Source organism: Hippichthys cyanospilos, chromosome 16 (genome assembly GCF_059441005.1).
Source record: "Hippichthys cyanospilos isolate Australia breed blue-spotted pipefish chromosome 16, RoL_Hcya_1.0, whole genome shotgun sequence".
In the NCBI taxonomy this organism is placed as follows: Eukaryota; Metazoa; Chordata; class Actinopteri; order Syngnathiformes; family Syngnathidae; genus Hippichthys; species Hippichthys cyanospilos.
This window is the reverse complement of record NC_142384.1, coordinates 6,042,956-6,058,163: the sequence shown is the minus strand read 5'-3', so window position 1 is coordinate 6,058,163 and position 15,208 is coordinate 6,042,956.

The window sequence follows — 15,208 nt, the reverse complement described above, 5'->3', positions numbered from 1 at the left end:
AATCAAATTTTATTTGTATAGCCCTGAATCACCGAAGTCTCAAAGGGCTTCACAGATGAAAAGAGGTCATGTCGAGACTTCTTTCGAAACACACACAAACAAGAGTGTTACTGTTGTGTTGGTGCAGTATTCTCAAAATCCAAGCGCGTCAGTTATGTTAAAAATATGTTGGTGCTGCTCATGTTTCTAAACATGCAGACTTGATCCGTCTGTCTTGAAGGTATGATGTTACTGTGACCAGGCAGTTTGAAAAAAAGTTTAAAAATGCAATCTTTCTGCATAAATGTCTGATTACAACCTGCGCTTTATAGTTCAGTGCGGCCTATACATGACAAAAACAGATTTTCTGTACGGTTTTTGTTGGTGTGGCTTGCAGTTAAAAAAATACAGTAATAACGTTGAGTGTGCTGCACAGAGGGCATATCCGTCCGCATACACTTTTCTCATAGGAAATAATGGAAATAAATTTGTGGGTGAAACTACAGTATCACCATCATGACTTTTTTTTTTTTTTTAAAAACTCCAGTTTCATTCCACTTTCCAAAAGCATGTATGTTAGATTCATCGAGGATTTTGCTGGTGTTACTGTAGGTGGAAATGATCATGTTCTGTGACTGACTGCCAAGCAATTAGGGGTGCAGTATATCACTTGCTCAAAGTCATCGGAGACAGATTCCAGTTCCCGTGTGACTGAACGGGATAAGAAATGTACAAAAGTCTATAGAAGAAGAGGCTCGGTCACTGATTGATTCTAGTCACTTTTCTCCTTGTTTTATCATCCCCAAAACCTTGAAGGGGCAACAATCAAATAGGTTTTGACCAGCGTAAATGGCAGACTCATATGGAGGGACGGATTTAAGACATTGCGGCAATTCCAGCTCTTCTGAAGAAACACCTGTATCAGGAAATATCTTTGTCCACAGAAAACCAGTTAAAATGACTCTCATTGATTGAGCTTGTATGTTAAACTTGTATGTAACACCATCATGCTGTCACATAAATAACCAGAAAACACAAGAGCAGAAAACAGTAGAGCTAGGATTTATTCCAAAGTCCCTCTCAGGCAGAACTACGTCTGGAGCTACGTCTGAAGTGCAAGATCACACAGCTGTATTGACCAAGATAATTGGATGCATGGTGAGATAAACAGTTGCTTTCAACTAAATTGGGTGGAGACATTTGGGTGCTAAACTTCATACCTAAATCACAGCTGGTGGTGTTAAGTGACAGATATTAAGTTGAAAGCTGGTAGATTCCCTAACGCCGTCTGGGTATCTTAAAGGGAAAAAGCCATCGTATATGACCAATGTGCAACGTTCATAGTACCAAGCGATTAGCAGCCTCCAGTAGCCTCGTTCGCTTTTACGTACCATGGTCGATCTTGTATCATAATAGATTTTATCGTCCATGATTCACATCAGAGGTAAAGAGCAGACGATTTAGCCACAAAAAATAAATCTTCTTGGCTACTCCAAAAAGTCAGCTGTGGTTGAGATCATGATCGTTTGCAATCTTGAATATTTATACTACAAAATGTTTGGCATCAAGTAAAAGGAAGTAGAGAAAGTAGAGATGTGTGTAGTATAAAACCATCCATCCCTCCATCCATTTTCTTAGCAGGCTATCCCCACGAGAGTTGCGGGTATGTGGGAGCTGATTTCGGGCAGTAGGCAGGTTACATCCTCAACTAGTTGCCAGCCAGTTGCAGGGCACACATTGACAAACAATCATTCATACTCGCAAACACACCTAAAGGCATTTTGGAGTGTCCAGTTCTTCTAACACATACATTTTTAGGATTGTGGGAGGAAACTGTGCCCAGGGAAAACCAAAGCAGGGACGAGGAGAACGCAAACCCCACACAGGAAGGCCATAGTGGAAATCGAACCTGCCACCTCTGCACTCTGCGTTTCTTTGTAGCCATTTGCGAACTATCCCCTCTGATAACAGTTTCAGAAAAATTGTCTCCATCTTAGGAGAAAATGGTTTCTTCTGATAAAATTGAGAGACTCTTGTAAAAACACTTGGCCGTGTACCTTGTTTGAACTCCTTGCGTCAGGCTTTTCTGGCTCCTGTTTCTCTTGTCCCTTTTTAGTCTGCCCCACCGCCACCACCTCCCATTGTCTGGTTGTGCCACAGACAGAAATGTAACCATACAAATCGGCAGGGATTAATGCTGGAATTAGGTCATTTGAAAATGACCCAGCTGTTCTGATTGCAGTCCTTTAGAAGTGCCCTCGTGCCCTCTCTCTCCACGCCACCCCTCCTCCGGAGCCCCCCGCCCCAACGCCAGGCCTCCCGTGAAAGTCAAAGCCTTGACTCTTTCATCTCCGATCAGTTGCACGCGCCCCTTGCAGAACCCCAGGTTTTAGTACTTAAGACTGCGCTGGCAGCGGCGATCATGCGACCGTTGCCCCCCGACGCACCACGGTCTTCCAGCCCGACGACGCCGGTTCCGCTCGCACACCTTCATCATTCATCTCGGCACGCCTGTTAGCGTTGATGCGCACATGCTGTTGTCATCGAGGGTCCGTCCAGCACGGTCCGTCAAGTGCGGCGAGTTGGAACTGTTAGGTCATGTTACATCAAAGAGATCAGGAGGGATCAGCCTCTTGAAAGGGACAGGCTCTGGCTCAAATCATCAGAAACAGGTGGAGGTCCTCAATGGGAGAACAAAGCAGAGATCACCATCCATAAAGCATTTATGTTTCATGGAGGAGTTCCTTTTAAATTCTTTTCAATTGAGAACACAAGCACACAAAACAAGAACGGAACAAAGTGGAGCAGGGATAGCGGTCATCGTCAATGTAGATGAAAGATAAAATGCGATCAAATCAGGTATGGTATTTAATAATTTAGTCTTTGAAGGGTTCTTTGGAATTTATCAGTAAATGGCATCAGAGGTTCACCTATCAGCGTTTTTAGCCGCTTCCCCTCACTAAGGTCGCAGGTGTGCTGGAATCTATCAAAGCTGTCTTTGGGCAGTACTAGGTGGAGTACACCATGAACTTTTTGCCAGCCAATCACAGGGCACACAGAGACAAACAACCATTCACTCTCAAGAACACACCTAAAGCAATTAGGTGTTCAATATAACTTCCATGCATGTTTTCTGAGAATGTGGGAGGAAGCCAGAGGACGCACCCAGGCATGGGGAGAATATGCAAACTCCACACAGGAAGGCCGGAGTTGGAAGCGAATCCATGACCTACACATTTGATGCGGAAAAGTTAATAGTCTTTCACCATAACCATAACCATAATCTTTGTGTCTTGAAAATCCACTGTGGTCAACTATGTGGTCAGTGGTCAGCTCTAAGTAATGACCGCTGAAAGGACTTCCAAGACTTCCAAGACAAAACAATTATTCAATCCAACACAGAAAATTAAAAGCGATAAAAGCAATAAGATTTGTGATGAATGTTGTCATCGAAAGATTTTCTCCGAAATGATAAAGTTGATGGCATCTGAAGGGTACGTGTTCGCTATTAGGTCATCCTCATGTCTCAAAAAAGCAAGTGCCTGCACACAAGCAACCAACAACAACAAACATTTTGTGCTTAGCTCTACTACATTTTCCAATCCGAGTGCGGCTCTGTACACGTGGCGCACGTAGCCGAACACAAATCCCCAAATAAAACTGTAAATGGCCTGTAAATGTGTTTGTCTCAACTCACTGTCCTTGAAACCAAAATGCCACCAGTTAGCATAAAGTTTTTCCCCAAATAACAGAAGAGAGTCTCCCCCAAAAGTTTGTCAAAAGGTAGTTCACAAGCACCTAACTTTACTGGACTTTAGATGTTCGTGGGTGGAGGAATTTGGCATGAGCGGGATTATGTAGATTCGCCGTACTTGTTACATCACAATGTATCCGAATTCACAAACGACTTAGAAATAGCAAAGATTTGCTCAGTTGTCCAATTTCACATTTGAAGAGTGGGTAGGCCCTTTTCAGACCTATCAATTTGTGTATAAGAAATACCCCTCCCCTCCCAAAAAAAAAAAAAAAAAAAGCTATTAATATGTCCCATTAAAGAATGAAACTCAGATCTGGAAATAGAATGGAAATAAAGAATTTCCTTGCATGTGAAAAGTACAGAGCCATGAAATTCGTTCAATAGTTTCAACCCATCCAAGTAACATAAAAATACAATAACACCAAGAGAACGCTGAATAACTGAATGTACCACAACAAACGAATGGAAAACGTCCTTTGCCAAGAATAAAAAAAATGTGTCCAGCTTGACGATAATTAAAATAGCTTACAGCATTGTGGACCTTGATCCACAGTTTTGGAAATCCCGAGCTTGTTTTCTAATACTGTCCTTTAAAAAAGACATTGATCCGTTGCTAATGCTCAAGCACTTAAAGGCCATCCGCTCACAGGAAGGCTTTGAGCTTCTGTTGGATGTCACCTCGGGCCTGAACTCCGGATAAGGGTCCCCTTAATTTCACATTGAAGCTGTTGTCAGAAGCCACCCAAAACAAACATCAACAGAGATTCCGGGTGTTAATGTACCGCTGAGCTCCTTTTATGTACCTTCACCACATGTCCATGACATTACCCAGAGAGATGCTGGACGACCTTGATCCCAACTTAAATCAAGGGGTGCCATCTAAGATGTGCATGCAAATGGAGAGAAGGAGAGAGTAAGTGAGACAGGAGACATCTGTCGAACAGACCCTTATTTCGTAAGAGGGGGCCATCTATTGGTTGCAGATGATGCCCCCCACTTGATAAGAACCAACTCTTTCAAGACCGGACAGCTTCCATTAGGGGTCTCTGCGGTCAGCTGTTTGTTGTTCATCGATGCAGGAAAGTCGTTGTTGCCCCTAAGCAAAAGTTTTTCTCTGAGGCCCTTGTACAAACAGAAATAAAATTGCATTTTATTTATGTATTTCTTCACTTTTTATTATGTTTTTGTAATTTTATTTCGTTCATATTCAATTCATGGTAAATAAATAAAATACAATAATGTTTTTCTGATATTAAACTGTGATATGATGGTTGAGGCTTGCCTGCTCTTGGTGGACTTAATACAACTGGACAAATAATTTTAAATTCCCTTTTCTTTTTAAGTTTTGATGGAAATTGCTGATGAGGGTTTATTGATGTTTAAATGCGCCAGAAAAAAGTCAGTGTTTTACACAATTAGGTTGATGCAATGCCCAGTAATGCTGGTGGGGAGAGGGAAGTTTAGGCCTCCCTGCTAAAGATGCTGCCCTTGCGACCCAATCCCGGAATAGTGTACAGCGGTAGAAGATGGATGGATGGATGGATGGATGATGGATGGATGGATGGATTGATGTGCTTCTGAGTGGTATTTATTCAAGTCGGACATCACTGAAGGCTCCTTAAGGTCTGCATTTTCTTTACAGAGCAGCCAAAAGGTTCAAATTGTAAACAAAGTGAAAACAAATAAGGGACAGCTAGATGATGCAAACTGAACGATGAATGCACCAAAATGTTAATTTTTTTTTCTCCAAACATCAATCATTTAGCAGCAGCATTTTACTGTAAGGATGCAATCACAAATCTGATAGCTGCAAGAAGTCACGTCTGCTGGGTTTTATGTAAAAATGTAAAACCCGATGAATGCCACCAAAATCTTCGGCTAAGGCTCTGCTCGACAAATTTGGCGCGACCTCTGAAGTGAGCGCAATCCCATTTGAGTTCAACTTGTCAATGATCCATTTCATGGACTCCAGGCAGATTCAGGATTCAAGTATTTGGTGACAGTTTGGGTGAAAAATCGTCATCTCAGTACACTCCGAGCTGGCACGGTGGCCTACATTACTACATGCTGTGCCTCATTATCCTGGACACTTTCTTAACACTGAGCAGCCGTTTTCTTTTATCCCGACAGCCGAAGGATGAAGCTACTGGAATCAAAGAAGACAAAGATCAGCGCCAGCTTTTGTGCTACCTGCTTTGATGTCATTTCTTTGGGCGGGGGTGTACAGCAGCTGACGTCGTTTGCCAAAGCGTAACCATCGTCGCCAACTGTCTGACAGGCGCCTTTTCATCAGTGTGACATCACTCTGCTACTTGATTACTTTCCGTGGGCTCTTCCAGGCCTCTGATTTCTTTTTTCCTTCCCAGAGGAATTTTAAACCATCTTTGCCGCTGTCTTCTCAGCATCTGACACATGTATTAGCATGTTTTGCCGATGTCGAATATTGCAGGTCACCTTTGGCAGTGTTCTACCTGAAGGAGTTCAATTAACAAAAGTTCATGAACCTGTTTATGAATCATATTCACGTAGCTGAAAATGCATCAGGGACCGGAGCTCTCCAGGCGGGATCTTTTGGGTGGTAGGTATCTACTTCCTGTTTTTGTTAGGATTCTCTCAAACAGAGCCAGTATTGACCAACCTTTAATGAACAAAGCAATTTGCTTTGAATCTCCTGTGATTGGTGTCATGCATGTGAGTCCATCTGCTTGCGATATTTGATGAGACGCTCCAAGTGAAGACATAGACGGCTCCGTTATTGTCTCCACGTTAACTGGCGAGCCGCCAACTGGCTGTCTGTCATATGTTTGTCACTTTTGGATGAGGGGTTAGAATGCACGTGTGGCATTCAAATGTTTTACATTACATCAGGGGGTGATTTTATTTTATGTGTGTGGTAGTTCATGTCAGTGTTTTATTAGTTTCAATGGAAAAATATTAGATTGGTTAACTTCTGAGGCAGCACGGTGGTAAGTGGTAAGCACTGCTACCTCATAGCCCTGAAGTCCACGGTTTAAAGCTCAACGATTGCTGTTTATATGGTCTAGCTGTCCTTGTGTGGGTTTTATCTCGGTAGAGAAATTCATTCCATAATATACATGATAGGTTCTTAGTGGGAGACCAGTCCAGACTCTAACCCAGAGTGAAAGAATAAACGCTAGGTTGTGAACTTTGACTTGATTGACTATTGACTGCCAGTGCCAAGTATACTTGTCAATTAAGTTTTTCAACAAGCAGGGGAGCTTGATGCTACCTTAATGTAAAATTGACTTTTGGAATCAATTTCACTGGCACACAATCACCAGTAGATGTCATTTATGCCTCATTGTGGATATGAGATTGAACACAATATTTTTTGGGCTTGAAAATGTCAAAATGTTCTCAAATGACTGGCAGTATTATACACTTAGGCCTCGTTCAATTTTACTTTTCAAGATTATTTTTAGAAGCTCTGCAAATTTCAATAGGTTTATATGATGTGCAAAAAAATAAATCAGGAAAAAATGTTGTGCTCTTTCAGTCCTTTCCTTTGATTCTCCCTCCGCAGTACAGTGAGCTGTGATAAATTACAAGGCAGTATCTAAAAGTGTTTGTTTTTGGAGGAAACTGCAGTGTGCTTTGGATATTTATAACCATGCTCTCATCTCTGCTCCATGTGTATATCTATCTTGTACCTGCCTTCCACATCATAAGGTTCACCTCCATGATTAAGAGATGTCTGAAGTGCGGTGACCGGCTTCTGGAGTTTTCCAAAGAAAAACGGTTTGAAGGGATTAGAGTGCATGTTTGTTTATTCTCAGCTGAGAGGATGTCGAGAATGACCGTGGAGAGGTTGAAGTGGGTTGGATGGCGCATGATTCATGTCAAGCTCTTTAATGTATTCCAGGGCACATCCTCTTACAACACCACGAGTAGGTATGATTATCATTGGACGATCTAATTACAAACACAGACTAGAGGTATATTAAAACCACCTCCACCGAAGTAGCGGAAATGTTTTTCGCAAAGAGCCAACCGATTCTGATGTAAATTCTGGGAAGATCATTTTTTTCTGTTCGTGGTCACCTTGGCTCGGCCAGTGGAAACATTTATTCAGAAAAAGGTAACCTATCTTGTTTTGAAATGTGCTTCCCTCCCTTTCTCCCCCAGCAGGAAGAAAGTGGTCGTCTTGCGGGTGGAAGTTACTCAGGTTTTACTCACTGACGTTGAAGCTTCATCATCGAAACACATCATCTTCTTTATGGGGGTGACTAATGAGAACATAGCCTCTAAGGCAGGGGTCTCAAACTCCAGTCCTCGAGGGCCGCAAACCTGCATGTTTTCCATACTGCTTATTTAAGGACTCCCCTCGAGGACTGGAGTTTGAGACCCCTGCTCTAAGGTTTTCATCTACTCATAATTGACATCACAAGAACCGTAAGAGCCATTTGGTTCTTCAACTGCTGGTATTTTTCTTTCTTTGTAAATGTTCCATATAAACAGCACTGATGCTGCATCGGGGCGAAGTTGACCAACTAATTTTTAGCCTATGGAAGTACTGCAGTATCAGCGTTGTAACTGGGAAGAGACAGCACCTTTGTGAAAGGGAATGTGGGAAAAGTGGTACAGAGATTGAGATGTTGTCTTCTCTACACTCACCTGACAAGTATAGTGAAACCTGGTAGCAGGCTCAACATTTCAAGATTCAAGATGCACTTTATTATCATTACACCTGCACAAGTACAAGAATACTAAATCGAGTTAACTGGCTTGAACCATCCAAGAAACATACGAAAAAATGACTAACAAGGAATACAAGACGACAAGGACAGTCAAGAAGCGCCACAGGAGAAGCTCTGCGGGATCTTAGATAAGAAGAAATAAAACACAAGGGTGAGGAGAGGAGAAAAAAAACGAGTCTTAGGCCATGCACTAAAGAGGGCGTAGCGTTTGCCTGGAAAAAAAAAAAAAATCCTCACACATTTGATACCTAAGTCTTCAGCGGCGACTTACTTCATCCATCTCCATGCCCCAAAGAGGGTTTGGCATAAACCTGGAAAAAAACAATAAAATCCTCGCACATTTGATACTTAAGTCTTCATCCGCGACTTACTTTATCCATCTCTCAGACCACCATTAATCACGTCACCAGTAGAAATAATCCAACTGTGTGATGCGTATCATCAAGACCAGGTAAGTATAAATATTTGGTGAAATGGCCTTATGGTTTTGGTGTTGTAGCAACATTTGTTGCTTTTGCAGAATGGTTGAATTGAACAGAATGGTTTGCGCTTTTTCCACTGGTCTCCTCAGTCTGTTTTATTCTGTTGATACTTTTCAATTTTTTCATTCTATTATATTACGAGGTCCAATATCTTCGGCTTCAAAACCGCTCAGCCGCTGCGACACGTGTCTGACGGTCACTCATTCATTTTGTGCCTAGAGCAAACATTGTGCCTTTGCTCGTGATGCCGTAATTAGTATATTCAACTGTCTCCACTTGGCTGCGGAGATCCATTATCAGTCTCCTCTTGAGAACAATTTGTCTCTTAACCATAGCCATTAAAGTAAATACTCATTTTCCCCCACTGTTGCTGTTTGTTAGCGTGTCTGATGCGTTCAATGTGGCGGTTTCTGTGGTATTACAGCCGAGTCAACCTACTGTGACATTAGGGAACCTTTAAGTGAGTCCTTATTTTGGACAAATTCTTGGGAGACAAAAAATATATATCAAAAAAATGCCCAGGTATGTTTGAATGTGGTCTTAATTGCTTTTCCTTTATGTACATCAAGTTGTTGTTAGGTTAAAACCCTTTTAGAATAAGCCCAAATTCCATCATCGTGAGCACCCTCACATCTGGAGAACAGGTGTAGAGCCAATCCTCACGTGTCAGAACTTTCTCCTTAATTTACTTATTGAAGAAGCCTGACAAAAACGAGAGCGAGGCATCCCCGTGGCACCAGATTAGACACACTAGAGGACAGGAGGCAAAACAAGGCGCATGTTTGTTCCTGTGAAACAAAGTCAGGTAGAGAAGAGGACGACTGTTACGCATTGGAATCGTAACCCGTTTTTGGGCCGAAGCTTTGAAATGAAGATCGGCCATGGCCCTGAAGTCATTACGCCTTCAAAGCTAATTAACACATGGCTTTTGTTTGCGCCCCAATGAGCCCCAGATTATGTTGGTACAGATGATTTGAGGAGTGGGATGGTGGAAGACAGATATCAAGAGCGAGGTGTGCTTGGTTGTGCTTTCATGTCAGGGGGAAGAGCTTGACTCCTGACCTCCCGCTTGAGCTCAAAACCGGGCTGTCAACATCGCTTCCTCATGTGCCACGTACAAGATTAACAATGGGTAGGAGGCGTGGAGCCTTCAGAGGCAGCTGCCACTGTGGCTGGCTTCACTCCACTCTTTTACCTCTATCTTAATACTAAGTTACATAAGATCAAGAATCTATTTGTTTTTAACCGAGGCCCTGAGGTAGAAAAAGTGCAGCATCAGAATCTGGACAGGTCTGGAGTCCAGTAGTAGCTGCGGGTTTGTTTGTCTTCTTCTTGTGCGCTACCATGCACTTACTATGTCATCAAAGGCCTTTACCTCTGAGCCATGCATTTCCATATGTGTTTGCCCGCATTTGAAGACCAATCCAAAATGCCACATAACCTTTCAAATCCTTTCTTCACTGCCCAAGCACGACAAGCGTAGCCAGCATGAAACACCATCTTTTTAGTCTTAACCTTAATCATGTCAAATGCACTTACTCAGAGCGACTGAATGTGTGCAGTGTTCGTTTATATTTGGAGGAATTTATCCAGTAGATTTACTTACTATAATGACCTTGTACGTGGGGAAGGAGAGCCAAAGCTACTTTTCAATCATTTATTGGCATTGAAATGCAGAAACTGCTTCCCACCAAAACCCACTCCCAGACACTCGCTTGCAGACTTGTCGACATCAAACAGTTTACATTTTGTAATATTTATGTTTGTCCAATTGAAAATTAGGGCTTCGTAAGTACCACATTTTCCACACTATTAGGCACACCTAAAAGCCTTAATTTTTTTTTAAAAAGCTGATGGTGCGCCTTATAATCAGGTGCGCCTTATATATGGATTCATATTGAGATTGGGAATCGTAGATGGGGAATGAGCTGATAAAGTAAGCTTTACCTGTTTCTTTTGTGTGTTTACAGTTCAACAAGGTTGGTCAATTTGACATTGAGTTATTATGCTATTGAGAGTTTAGAGTTATTATTTGAGTTATTATTGTTATTACTTTGAGTATTGCTGTATTGGGATTGAAAAAGTTTTAAAATATGTCATTAATTGAGGGTGCAACTTATAGTGCGGAAAATACAGTACTGTTAACAAGTATCGATATTAAGCAGATACCTGTCCTCATTTCAAGGTACCTGTATTTTCCGCACCATAAGGTTACACGGGATTCTTTGGGCGCAGTCTCGATTGTGGGGTCTATTTCAGTACTTAACCCATTCATAGGATGCACCGTATTAGAATAGAATAGAATGGGATCGAATCGAAACAAAAAGAATGCCTTCATTGCCGTTGTACACAGGTATACAACGAAACGGGGAGCACTGCTCCGATTGTTCATGAATATATAAACAATAAATGAAATAAATAGTATGTAAATGAAAAAATTAAGACATTTCGTACATGCTCAAACATGCAGTCAAGCAATACAAGGGAACATACGTAACGTTTCTCTGAATGCTTTATCGTTCACAGCTTGCATACTGTATGTAATATGTAATTATCTCTGATTGGTTAATCGCTACTTGCATAAGTACTGCATATATGACGTAATGTTTTCCGATTGATTTATCGCTACCAGCGTACATGCTGTACATACTGTATGCCGTAATGTTCTCTGATTGGTTTACCACTGCTAGTGTACTTACTGCGCATGTTCCTTGTCTTACGTCCCTGTGTCAGCTGGAAATTGACCTTCTGTCACTCAAGCCAAGGGCTTACTAAAGTGGCACAATAACATTTTTAAAGATTTTGGGACTCATTTCACGAAAAAGGCGCTCTGGATTGTTGTGTAAACTGTCAATTTAGGATAAATTGAAAGGCTTTTATTGTTCCCTTATGGTTTGGAAAATAAGGTACTCGCCAATGGCAGGAGATGCTTTGAAAGCAGTTTTATCACAAACTACAAAGAGTTGAGTATTGGTACTGCTATTGATCTGAAAACAAATGGTTTTGAACATCACTTTTTAGAATCATCATACATCATTATTTGTCGTCTGGCCGTTTGAACCGCATGTGCCCGCGGTGAAGGTGCCTCAGACCGAGTGAACCCCACAGTTTAATATGCATTACACCGAGCCGACATTGAGGTCCGAGGGTCAGCAAAGTGTTTGATGAAGGCGTTTTATTGTTTCAGAGGGTCAAGATCTTCAAAGCTCTCCTTCTGTTCTCTCTTGGGGCACCCGGGGAAGCAGCTGTCAGAATACACTCAGCTTTGTGTTTTTTTTTTATATATGCGAGAAGAAGAAGAGATAGGTCAAGCCCACTCTCACAGGAAATGTTTTTACTGGGGTGGCGTAGGTAATGGGGGACAGGACGAGACTCAGCGGACACCATAATATTGTTGTGCCCTTTTGTGCTTGATGAGTGAGGAGCGTGTGAATCCCATTGGGTGGGACACATGATGAATATGGATTCAAGAGTAGGGAGTGGAGCAAGTGGCACCTTAATAGCTGTTCCCACTTTTGTTTTTTGTCACTTTGAAAGAAAACTTCAACTGGGAGTGGCAAACACATTGCATATTTTGGCTCCTATTATATATATATATATATATATATATATATATATATATATATATATATATATATATATATATATATATATATATATATATATATATATATATATATATATATATCGTATATATATATATCGTATATATATATATATATATATATATATATATATATATATATATATATATATATATATATATATATATATGTATATATATATATATATATATATATATCGTAACGCAAATTCGCCGTATAGCGGGCAATCCAAACCTATTTTAAATAGCTAATGCATGTAAAACCCCAGGTGAATACATCAAAATTGAATATACAAATTAAAACTTGGTATTAAAATAGGATAGTAAGTACTACATATACATACTATACATGTATACAATTGAAAAACATCATAAATAGAAAACATAGAAAGGATTTATTTACCTTTGAGTGAGTGACGACCTAGTTATGGCCATATTCTCTAGCGAGGGTAGTCTTGCCTAGGATAGCTTAGCCTTCTTCATATTTCTGGATTATCTCCAGCTTCAGTTCCGTAAAAATCATCTTCTTACTTGTCTCTTTAACATCACTAGCAATCTTGGGACCCATGGCTAACCCTTTCAAGTTTAAATTAAGCAGTAAAACGCACAATAAATATGTTATTTTAAGCACTCAAGACTAGATCGAGTCTATATATATATATATATATATATATATATATATATATATATATATATATATATATATATATATATATATATATATGTATATATATATATATATATATATATATATATATATATATATATATATATATATATATATATATATATATATATATATATATATATATATATATAATATATGCAGATGGAGACAAAACAACACAAATAAAGCCAAATCTCTAGGGTCATGACAGTTGTTTTTGTCGCAAAACTGGGAAAATAAAGAGGTGATGATAAGAACTCAGTATTCCATATCGCAACATGAAAAAAACCTAAGCCATATTCTGTTCGATTTGTGTCATATTATATCCATGTGGTTTCCTTTCAGTGTTGTACGGTGGTTTTAGGTTAGTGTTTGTGCTCAGAATTCCGTGAACTATGAAATCTGCCCAAGGCCTTCACAATCAACAGTTGTGGGCGTCTGTGTACTGTGAGTACAAAAGTTTTTTAAAAGCACCGTCGCGCATTAAGGAGCTTTCTTTAATAAATAAAATAAAATAAAATGAAAATAAATAAATTAATAAATAAAATAAAATAAAATAATAAATGATAAAACAACACAAACATATTAAAAATGAAAAAATAAAGAAAGAAAAGTTTGCACTGACCAAAACAAACTGCGGTCACGATCGAGCCATCTTTTCAATATGTCACGATGTTTCTTGACCTCTTCATGCTCTTGGCACTGAGATGTCCAGTGTATCCACTCGGGTTTTCCGAAAAGTTTTGGGGAGCTTTCTTTACTTTCGAACTGAGACGTACAATGCTGTATATCCACTCGGATGTCCCAAAAACTATTTAAAAGCACCGTAGCGCGTGTGTCCAGCCGTGCTTTGGTGTCTCGTTGCTGCCTTGTTTAAACAATTGAAGTTTGCAAATCCAGTGTGGCTCCAAACACCAAATCGATCTTTTGCAAACAAAAGGCATTCCCAGCATAACTGTTTGCCAGGGGTAGCTCACCCCCCTGGTTTCCCAGTCAGAAATATGGACACATTGGGAGGGTTAGCTAATAGCTAGGCTACACCTCTAATGAAAAGCCAACACCACGTAGCTTGCTTGTTGAGCATTACACTGCCTTCCTGCAGTGAGCATCCACTCACGTCATGGTCAACGTGAGGCCTCTAGATGGCGATCCTATGACTCGACTGGCTATTACAGCTTTCTATTCAGTTAAATGGGCCGCTCACATATCCATCTGCACTTGTTGAAACGAATGCCCTAGCGCCTCTGGGAGCAGGCAGATTACATACAGCCTGGTGACTCAAGTTAGCTGAATTTTAATTGGCTAAAAACGCCAACTTAAAACTATAACACTGGAAGGAGTGTAACCAAATGGATAAAATATGGCACAAAAAAAATATAAAATATATATTCTTAGTAAAAATGAATTTAAAATGAAATTGACTTTTATTATAGTTATTATAATTCTTATAGTGTATCACAGTTAGATAATGATGTCAGGTTATGTTAGGCCACAGGAAACCTCGAAAACACGCAGGTTAGCGGCCCTCGAGGACATTTATATGTGCTTTTGGCTGTGTGAAGTACCCTGAGTCAGCTTGTGTTTGAAATGTGCTGTATAATTATCTGAGAAGGAAAATAGAACTTCACTGAAGTAAAAACCATCAACCATCAAATATCTTTACTTAGGTACATCCCAGTTTTGGTGTGCGTGAATTGCAAGTAGTTCTGGATGGTATTCCCGCAATAGACGAAGGTTCACAGTGAAACATTAAATCATATGAAATGTTGACTTTACATTTAGTGATGCCCATGTCTCTGTTGCCGTTTCACACCAACAAGCACAAGCAGCCTTCATTACATTGCCACAGCCTTTCATTTGAAGTGTCCCAAACACTTCAGAAGTTTGGCGGTTTGCACTTTTGATTGCCGGAATGCTTTTTTGGACCAGCTTTCTCCACTCTGGATCAAAAACCCAAGGCAATTTCTTTTCCAGCTTCAGCGACATGAGTTGAGTACGTTT